This window comes from Candoia aspera, chromosome 1 (assembly GCF_035149785.1).
Source record: "Candoia aspera isolate rCanAsp1 chromosome 1, rCanAsp1.hap2, whole genome shotgun sequence".
NCBI lineage: Eukaryota > Metazoa > Chordata > Lepidosauria > Squamata > Boidae > Candoia > Candoia aspera.
In genome coordinates this window covers 238,182,882-238,193,629 of record NC_086153.1, presented here as the reverse complement: position 1 = coordinate 238,193,629, position 10,748 = coordinate 238,182,882, and the positions used below count along the sequence as shown (strand labels likewise).

The following is a 10,748-nucleotide window of genomic DNA, read 5'->3' as shown; positions in this document are numbered from 1 at the left end:
GTGCAGACAGCAAACAAGCGCCGCCGCGCGCGTTCGGAACTTCGCTCGAGTCGTTTCTCCAGAGAAGCGCAAACATTCGCCGAGGACCGAGAGCCGGTGGGTTCGAACGAGGTCACTGACAGACCTTTACCCTGCAGGTAAAGAGCGCTGAGCGCCTCTTCCGCTTTCGGTGTGTTGGTTTGCTTTTAGCGCGTTCCCCGTCGCGTGTTGAAATTGCAAATTGTGGGTGATGCTTTGACAAGGAACAAGCAATTGCATTCTTATCGCTGGAAGAGTTATCCGGTCTGCCTTGACACCCTCTGAACTAAAGACCGTGTAGAAGAAAAAAATAGAAGCTGGAGGATGTTAGAAAACGGCTTGTTGAACGGCAGTTTTTAAAGTGATAATACGAGTTGGCTTGTAATGTAGGACAAATGCTGTGGAGTGTATACTGTATACTCAAATGAAATCTGCGCAGGACCAAAGATGCCATTCATTCCGTTAAAATCAATGGGAATTTTGTTGCTACTCTGACAAGTGGGTGGATTGTTCTCCAGAGAGAGACAGGACTTACTTATGGCAACAGTTTTTTTTTCCCAGAAGCATCTCTTGCTTCATGAAACACTTGGAGTCGTTAGATACAGTATTCTCCTAAGTATTTTCCCAAGCGATTTTGTCTTGGGGACAAGTGATGGTGGGGAGGAAGGTCCCCTAAATATTTATTTAAAGAGAGGGTTCATATTTTACAGAGCTGAGGATGAGAATAAAGCGCTCCTCTGCCCTCCTGTTGTGTTAGAGTACGTATTCCATGCTTCCCAACTCAACTCCAGCGGCTATACTGTCTGGGGAATGATGGGAATTACAGATCTGCAGGGAAATGGCTGAAAGTAAGGCTGTGGCAGAAAGTTCCGTTGTTTGCAATTGTGTTACGCCAGTTGGAAAGGACAAGGAGTCTGAAAAGGAAGCCACCTTGAGTTTATTTAGAATCTGGTCTAAATTTCTGAAGTAATGCAGACAAACAGTTAATAAGGACAATGATCCTGCTGATCTGTTTCTTTATTTCAGGAACTCATTTAGAGGGTGGGGTGGGGTGATTGCCTGTCATTGGCATCCTAGAAATGGAAGCCTGTCTGTCTTGGGTTAACTCTCCAGAAGCAGGTGAGCCACTGACTAACGCACATTGTGCTGCTAATGTCCCCACTGTGCGTGTGACAGCGGCTAACCTGCTTCTCGGACATCGCCGTGTCTCCTTCTATAACCCCCCTGCCCTCAAGAAGCAGCTACGCCTTGGAGCCTGATGACTGCCCTTCCAGCCAGAATGCCTTAAAGAGAAAGGATTCTCTTAAGAGTTGAATGTCCATCTTTAGCCAGCTTGCACAGCCACGGCTACTGCAAGGAAGCAGACTTGGCACTCCATGTGCTTTTTCCCACTGAGTGTATGTGAAAGACTCAGAATGAAATGCATTTGTTATCATTTTAAGCAGGTTATTTTTTTTTGAGGAACTTTAGAAACAGTAGATAATTAGTTGGAATGGCTTACGTTCTTCCAATGAAATGGTTGTGATGAGATCTAAATCTGCCTAGAAAGATTATAAAATAGCTAAGGAATTGAACCTCCCCTCCCTTCCACACACACATAGCATCCCACCCAATCAGACAGACATTATATTCTTGAAAACCTCCATAAAGGAGGTTTTATTGAGTTTAAGATCTGTCATGGTGCACAGTAGTGAGCAGATTAATGTCTCCTCCAAACAATTGTGCCGTACTTTCACTTCAGCATAGCCAGGTAAGGAGACTGTCTAATCTTTTGAGCATTAATCTCCATTACCTTTTTTCTTTCTTTTTTTGTGGAAGATGTTTGTGGAGTCTTCTCCTTCCTAAATTTATCTTTCCTCCCAGGAAGAAATCTTGTTCTCTCATTTGGGGCAGATTTCACCTGGTGCCATTAAAGGCACTTTGGAGTCTGTCCTCAGATTTTGATGAAAAACAGCAATGCAGTTTTAAATGTGTTATTAGATACTTCAAAATTATTGATAGTGGTGCAGAAAAGTAGCTTTACATTTGCATTTAATCTTTCTGCCTTTTTATGTCATCTGGGATAAAATATGTCTACTCAGAAGTGCAGTTGTAGTCATTTACTTCTTTTTTCCATACACAGGAGAATGGCTTACTTCCACACATTTTCTATTTTATACCAGAATGTTAAGAGGAAAAGCCTGCAGTCAGTTTCATCCAACACTGGGAGAAGTCCATCTTTCCCCAGACCTCATTTTGCAGCTGCTCTTCAGCCAAGGGAAAAGAACTTTATTCTGAACTGGTTAGTTTTGCTGGGAACATAGATGAGTCAGGATAGAAAGGTGGCTGAGGGATGACATCCAGAAAAGCTATAGTCTGGCTGGCATCTGAGATGGGCCAATTTGCTTCACATTAGCTGCAACAGATACAATAGAATTTAAGTGGAAATAGCATAACCTACAAATATGGCAACATATGCTGGGGAGAAGATTCACGAGTTATAACTAGTATTTTAATCAGAGATGTTGGCCTTAAATTTGTGAATGGATTAATTATTTAGTCCATTGGAAACAATATGGGGTGATGAAAGTATTTCTTGCCTATGTGAGAGTTTTCTTTTAGGATATAGGAAGCTTTTATTCACTATATGCACCATCCAAAAAATTATCAGATTCCCATGGTTTCTACCACTTTAATCTATTCTGTTAAGCTCTTTTTGTGTATTTGATGACTATTATTTAATCCTTCCTTACAACAGTCTCAGCAAATAAATCATGGTACTTCCACGTTAAAGAGAGACAACTGAATTTAGAGAGAGAGAGACCACCTAAGCACCCATTAATGCCACGGCTAAGCTGGAATTTTCAGGCTAAGTTTCCAAGATAATTGTCACCCAAAGTTCCCCAATCCAACAAACTGTACCGATTCATTATTCAAATGTCTTTATTTCTTCACAGTTTGTTTATTCACAATCCTGGGATAACAGGAAGACGCTGCTGAAGATGTTAATACTGAGAAAAGAAGGGAGTGTGTAAATATTAAAAGAGGGGTGCAGGTTGAAACACAGTTTATTCTAAACAAGTAATATTTGCCCGGTGTCTTGTGCTGAACAGTAAGATTCTAGTTAAAAGGCAGCTACATCTGACACTGGTTCCACAAGCTGTGGTATCTGAAAAGGAAGGGCATTTTCCAATCACAGTGCTTGTTTCAAGAATGGAATTGTAACCTCATGTAGGTTTGTTACAGGTTTGAATGAGACAGAACAAGAAAGATTTTAAGTCACCTTTCCCTAACTTGGTCTCTTGCAGATATGTGGAAAAACTCCCACAATTCCACCACAGTCGCTTGTTTATGGGTATTCCAATACGTATCTGAAGAGCTCTAAATGAGGGAAGGCGATTGTTGATGATCTCTCTGTCTTCCTCTGTCTCTCTAACCTGTATCAAGTCTGGTCCTACAATCTGATTGTAAAAAGCAAGTGTACAAAATGTACCTTACACTATCTTAAATATTTTGCAACCTGATTATGTACATTTTAATGAAAAAACATAATTGCTCACATATTTGTGAGTCATAGTGGATCATAATCCTCAAATTAGTGGAGCCTCTAATTTCATATTTGCCACATAGTCAGCTTTGGCTGATCTAGAACTCTAAGCAAGGTCAGTCCTGGATATATTTATTATATTGATTTATATAGCTGCCACTTTCATAACTGCAACTCTGGGTGGTGAACACTGATTTGAAACCAGCGGAACGAAAATAATAACAATAATAGGCAACACAGACACAATACCTTTTAATGTCAAATACCTTTTAATATTCAGTGGTGTTCATTGCTGTCCTGAATCTCATGGGCTTCTGCTGAAAAAAAAATCTAAATGACTTCCTATAAAAGTTTTAAAATGTCCTAATTTTCAGTGAGGTATGCTTCTAAAGGTCCTGCGTGTATCTGTACCGAGCAGCAATATTTACTTATTTATGTCGCACCTTTTCTTCTGGACCTCAATATGGCAATAGCAGTAATATAGTGGTAGTGTCTACTAACCCTATTAGGAGATTAATTATCAGCATGAAGAACTGAGGTAATCAGTAATTTTGTGTTGTAGATGTGAAAACCCTGGCGACAGGGGTCAACCACACAGCAAACCCTTTCAGGACTGAACTGTAAGCTCCTTAAGCAAAATAGAAAAACAAAATGATGCAATCTGAGAAGCAGACAGGAAGATGCTTTCAGTCTGAAAAGAATCTGCATTGAAAGGTGTTCGATTTCTTAATGTCTTTTTCATTAAGATGCTCTTGTTTTCCTTCCTTTTATTTTTCTGGAGAAGGCAGGTGGAGGCCGGACCAAGGATGAATGAAATATTCTGGTTTGTAATGTATTTTGGAGCCGGTAAGTATACCAGCATGATCCCAGGAGACTATAAATAGCATTTTGGGCCGAGAGCACCAGAACGGCACACGTTCCTTACATAAAAATGTAAGCAGAGCCTTATGTAATGCTTCTTAAAACTAGTTGGCAGGAAATTCCACCAGGAGAGAGTACTCAGTCATTTAGAAATGGCCAGAATCTTCTGATCCAGATCAGCCAAGATGGGCTGATGCTGCCACACCACCCCTGAGTACATATAGTACCGTCCAAACAGGTTGGCTGAAAAGTATCCTGGGGCCTCGCTTGGAATAAAATGCCCTGGCAGAGTGAGGTCTTTATCCCAGGAACCAAACCAAGGTGGTTTTTCCCCTTCTGCCCCTTTTCTTGCATGTGTGAGACCCTCCTCCCACCCACAGCCTGGAATTTACCAGCTTTCCCCATCTCCAGGGGACCAGCTTAGTGAAAAAACACAATCCTGGCCGGCATGTGGTTCTGCATTTAATCTTAGCTGTCTTCTTGGAGAGGAAGGGCTACACTTGAGAGCAATGGGGTAGCCAGTCATGGTGATAGAATCCTGCAGTAACTTTACTTGAATAACTTTTTCCAGGGGAGTGGGTAGCTACATTAAAATGCTGCAGCAAAAAAAGAGTGAAGTGTAGTCCCCTAAATTGTGTGCTATATAATAAATTGGCGATGCTTCAATATGGCACATGAGTCAAGTTGTAATGACTTGGTTTGACACACCATAGTAAGTGAAACTATGGTTTGCTTGTTTGTTGCTTAATGTGATACATGAATACAGCCAGTATGGTTTGTAAATCATCTTGGAAGCCAGCTAATTATGCTTTATTCTATAAACTATGGTTAAACAAAGAGTGGCTTAGCATTAAATATATGCAAACGATTTTGTTAGGGGGGACTCCAGAATATTGTTTTCCTTCTTCAGACCATGCCACTTCCATCATTTAAGGGATCTAGCATTTGGGGGAAAGTTAATCTCTGAATCAGAAATAATTCAGGGTGTTCAAGATGAAACAGGCCATTCCTAGAACAATAGACTCTGCCCATCCCTGCCATGTTGAGTGAAAATTGCCTTTGTTTTTTCACCTCTGATCCATTGAAGTCCAGGGTGTCTTTCATTTTGCCTTTCATCCCAGCATGAACGATCCCAATCTTACGCTGCCTCAGTTTGTTGCCAGGAACTGCCTAGATACTGTTTTCCAGGGAAAGTTAGTATCACTTTTTCCTCTGCATACATAGATGTTCTCCAGGAAGCCATAATTAAGGGGGAAAGTATTTTGGTCCATGAGCTGCTAAAACATCACCTTCCTTTCCCTTGATAGTGCAGAAATAAAAAAAATTACAGAACTAAATTGCTGGGGACATGTGATGCTATTTCTTTTGCCCTAGAATAGCAGTGTTCTGTAACTTGGCTTTCTCACACACCCATTTATTTGCTGAGATTCACTCCAGAGTTAGTTAAAATCCTATGTTGTGGTAGTGAAGCTGGAGGGATGGAAATTTGGTAATGGATCATTCTTCGGATGTTTAACTTACATCACTAGTAAAGAAGCAATTCCAGCAATTGTCACCTCCTTTTTTACAGTCCCATTCCTTCTCAAATGTTACTACTTGTGGAATTCTACCAATGGTGAAGTAAGTGTATCACTGAAGCCAAGTATTTGTTTAATTGGTGAATACTATCCTTGTGCAAACTCTGCATGTGTGTGTGTGCACATGCACATGCAGACAGGATAAAAAGTAAAATCTCCTTCAACCTGACTTGACTCCTAGTGACTTAATAGATATTTTGGGGTGCAACCAATGCAGAAATGGCTTGCTGCTGCCTTCTTCTAAGATGCTTGTTCAATTTCCTCATGAAGCCTACAGTTCTGGTATTTCTGGAGGTGTCCCATCCAAGTGTTCTAATTAACCAGGTCCAATTATATATAGCTTTTTGAGAGCAGCCAAGGTTGGCTAAATTCTGCCACCTAGCTGGGTGTGGTAAGTAAGAAGCGGTTCAAAATGATTATTACTCAAATGGCATCCCTCATAGTTGGGATCATTCTTTAAATTATGGAAGTTTTGTGTTGTGTTTCAGACAACCTATTTTTTAAATACTTCCTCTGACCTCTGTAATGTAACCTTTATGTATTTGTACAGTACTTCATAATCAAATTGTTCCATTCTCAAAAAGAGTTCATCTATTTCATACAGTTCTAGATTGATTTCTCTTGCTGCCTTACTCTTTTCCTTTTGGTCTTAATCCAATTTGTTGGTCTACTGATTAGATTTTACTCTGCGTATTGGAGTAAATTGTCCTTGTCTTTCCTCTTTTCTACTTTGCCTTGTCTAAATACTTTCACTTTCCTTTTTCTTCCAGCTTCCTTTTTTCATGAAATTTTGTGATATATTCCATGATATTTTTATGATTTTGTGAAAGTTAATTGAAGCCCTTATTCCTCTCAGGGATAGGCAACTTAGTTTCCTCCACATGCTTTAGAATTCACTTATCCCTGCCATTGTCTGTGCTGATTGGGGCAGATGGGAGTTGAAATCCACAACATTGAGAAGGTACAATACAACCCATCTCTGCTCCTGTTTCTTCCTCTTGTATGAACATTATTATTAGTTGCCTTGGGAAAATATTTGATAACTTATTTTACCAGTTTGCTTTCAGTATATTCTTTAGACATTTCTATAAACTGCCTTCTTTAATAAAAGTTATAAAATTGATCCCCAGGACCTGATTTCCTAAATTATAATTTTGAATTTCATAATCTGATAGCAATTATCCAAAACAGTGTTCTTCTGCATTACAATTAAAACTCTACTATTAAAAATATTGAGCATATTAAACATTAATACCAGGATTGTGTAGTAGCACTAAGGGTTTGATGGCCAAAAAAAAAAAAAAGGCTATGGGAGTATGCAGGGATGCTTGCACCACATCTGAAGGGAATTCCTAAAACCAAGTATATTTTTCCCCAGGATTTCACTGCAGCTGTGGAGAACAGCTGCATGATCCTGGGAAAAGAGACTACCCAATGGCTGCACATTCATTGACAATCTGTTCTATCTAATATTGATAGTTTAAATCTGTTAATTAAGCCAGTTGGTCAGAAAACAGTTTCGATTACCACCTTGTCCTTGTATCAGATCTGTAGATCCTCTGAATGGAACTCCACTTACTAAGAGGTGATTATTGTCAATTCTCACTGCAGCCTTTCTTCCCCTGAAAATCTGCTCCATCTCCAGAGAACTGAGGACCATCTAGTCTAGCAAGGGTGGTGCAACAACTGCAAGAAGTGGTAAAAATTCAAGACCTTTCCCTATTCTCAAGCATGTGGTGGGCTTGTGGTTCTCAAGCATGTGGTGGGCTTGTGGTGGGCTTTCCACAAATGGAAGGATTTTTAAATTTATTTACTTACCTGGGCTTGTATGCCTTTCCAATCAGAAAACAGCTCTGAGCATCTGACACTCCTCATTACAGTACTCAGATTAAAGTACAGTTAGGACTATTAGCCTTGATGGCACCGTGACTGTCTCTGAAGGCCATCTGTTGGGAGACTGGTAGGCTTCCTTGTGCAGTTGGTTGGCCACTGTGGGAACAGACTGCTGGACTAAATGGGCCAGGTGTTCGATCCAGCAGGGCACTGCTATATTCTTAACAAAATACATGGCAATACAAATCATAATCTACAACCACAGAAACATTTTTGTGGGAATACTTATCTAAATCTAAGCCATGGGCTGCTGAAAAAGGTTTAGATTCAGACTGACACTAGCTGATTAATTATTAACCCTTTATAAGTAGTTAATTTTATCAGTTTCATAAAAAATAAGATTATAATTGAAATAAACTGATTCCTTGGAATAACTCCGAGTTGAAAAAGGCATTTCTAGAAACTAAAAAGCAAACTGGAGAGGAATTGATAACCTTTTGAAAGGCTGCTGTTTGTGGTTTTCCATAGTGTGGAGTACTGCTAGCTTCTTTATCATCAGAAAGAGCTAAGGATGCTCTCTCTTGGCAAGGAGAAAGCAATCGTTTCAGACTCCTCCTCCGTTTGGAACCCTCAGCAGTACCTGGTGGACCTCCGGACTCTCCAAAAGAGATTTTGGGGAAGCAAGGAGGGCAGCAGGAGGAGGGGGATTATCCCCTTCCATCTCTATATTGCCAGCAGTATTTCTCAGTTGAATCAGATTAAAGATCTCCTGCTTTACCAGATATTCCTCTGTCTACTGAACAGTGGATTTGAGAATAACTGCCAGTTGTTGAAACCATTAACTTGGCTTGAACCTCACAGATTTAGTGTTCTATCAAAATTCCGCATCTGGGGAAGCCTGCTAATCAGTCGGCTTGCAGGTAGCAAGTTTGGGCAGATGGCTAAATCTAGCTGTCTGTCCAGACCTCCTGGTAGTCACACCAGTGCTGTGCTTGGCAGATGGTTTCTTCCTGGCTGGGGACATTCAGCAAGGAGAGGGGGTCAGAGTCAGAGGGTTTAACCAGTGACATTGTTTAACATACCCTGTGCACCCAAAATCTTGCACCTAGCGAGAACTGAGGTTATGGAGGCAGGATAGTGATCAGCAGCAGGGACAGCAAATCTGTTGGCAGAAAACTGGGTGGGTAGTACTAACTGATGTGTAAGAAAGTTCAGGATCTTGTGAAAAGCCTGCCTTGCCACAACTGTCCTCTTCATTTTCCATCCAGTCCTTAGAAGCTGTTTACAGTGGCCAGAAATGCCTGCTATTGCTTTGGTTGTCTAGAGGAAGACTAGCAGAATCTCCCCTGACGTGAGAAGGCTTCTCTCGTGACATAAAATTTTAATTAGAAACAACCAGGCAGCCTTGAAATGGGAACAGCAAGCAGCAGAAGTCAAATGAATAAAATATTCAATGACAGAATGTATTATTGATACAGCCCATGTGCCTAGTTTTGAAAATTCTGTCAAAGTGCACAAGGCTGTAAGCAGGAAGATCTTCGTCTGTTTGCTTGTAGAACCAAGAAACTGCTCAAAGTGCCTGACGTTCAGTGAGTTTCCCAGCTGGGACATAATCATCATCTGGGCCAGCCCATAATGGCAATCATATTGAAAGGTCTTGGGGGGCATCAGTTCAGAATAGGCATTTTAATCAGAGATCGGAATGTAATTAGCAGCACTCATGCTGAAGCTCACTTCTTCTACATGAATAGCAATGCTCAGCAGCCTCAGATTGCTTGAGTTGAAAATGATTGTACTCTCCAGAAACGATTTCCCTTGACCAGCTGAAGGTACAGTGTTTAAAGATGCTATCTCACAAGAGTGGGATGGTTCCTCACCAATCTTGAGAGTATCATCAGTCTTAGTGTATCACGTTCTTGAGCTGAGTTTCCACTACGTGCGAATCCAAGCTTTATTTAACCATGGCTTATTGAATAATCTACACTGACTAGGCTTGCATGACATGCTAAATCAAAAGCCATAGTTAGCAAACCACAGAGCTGGCTCTATAAAATCAAACTATATAACTGATTATTTAGTATACTTTGTGAACCTTTTCCTTCAGGGAAAAAGAGGAGAACGTATGATTAATATTCACATAAGAAGGCAACAGCTTCAAGGCAGGTACAAAAAGTGTGTCTTTATGCAGGGAACTGCCTACTGAGGCATCAGTCCCTTGGCCATCTAGCTTAAGAGTGGCTCTATGACTGGTGGCAGACTTCTGGAGCTTCAGAGAGTTCTCCTAGTTTTATCTGGGGTTGAACCTGAAATGTTTTACATGCCAAGCATGAATTCCATCACCAAATAGGAATAAATGAAGAATATTTTATTCTTCCAAACAGTATGTGAAATACAGGTAGTCCTCGCTTATGACTGCCTTGTTTAGTGACCATTCGAAGTTACAACAATATTTAAAAAAACAGCTTTGCAACCAATCCCAGAATTTGCGATTGTCGCAGCATCTTATGGTCTCATGATCGCCATTTGCATGCTTCACAGCCAGCTTGCAACAAGCAGAGTTAATGGAGAACGTGGAAATAAAATTGAAAATTGCAAGTCACAATCATGTGATGTTTTGCTTAGCGACTAAATGAGAAGTGACGTTGTAAGCCTGTCGTGGTCATGTAATTTTCCGTTTAGTGACTGTGGCACTTAGTGATGGAGTTGCTGGTCCTAATTATGGTTGCTAAATGAGGACTACCTGTACTGTGTCTCTGATGAGCATTCCTTTTATGAAGATAAACAGAATATGAATATATTTCACTAGTATAGTTAAGGGCTTGTGAGCACTTAATATTAGTTTAAGCAAAATAAACAATGCAAAGAAACATTGTGAAGTTGTTGACAGGGCTGCAACTGGTGGGGGGGCAACTGGGGCATGTGCCCCAGGCGCC

The 10,748-nt window shown here is 40.6% G+C and overlaps 1 long non-coding RNA gene across 1 annotated transcript; it reads left to right on the top strand.

Moving 5' to 3' along the window:
* Nucleotides 1-442: 442 nt before the first annotated feature.
* Nucleotides 443-7,702, top strand: LOC134487467 (uncharacterized). Its single transcript, XR_010066856.1, has 3 exons — nt 443-866; nt 4,329-4,390; nt 6,753-7,702. It is a non-coding gene; the product is annotated as an uncharacterized LOC134487467 (long non-coding RNA).
* The last annotated feature ends 3,046 nt before the right edge of the window (nt 7,703-10,748 follow it).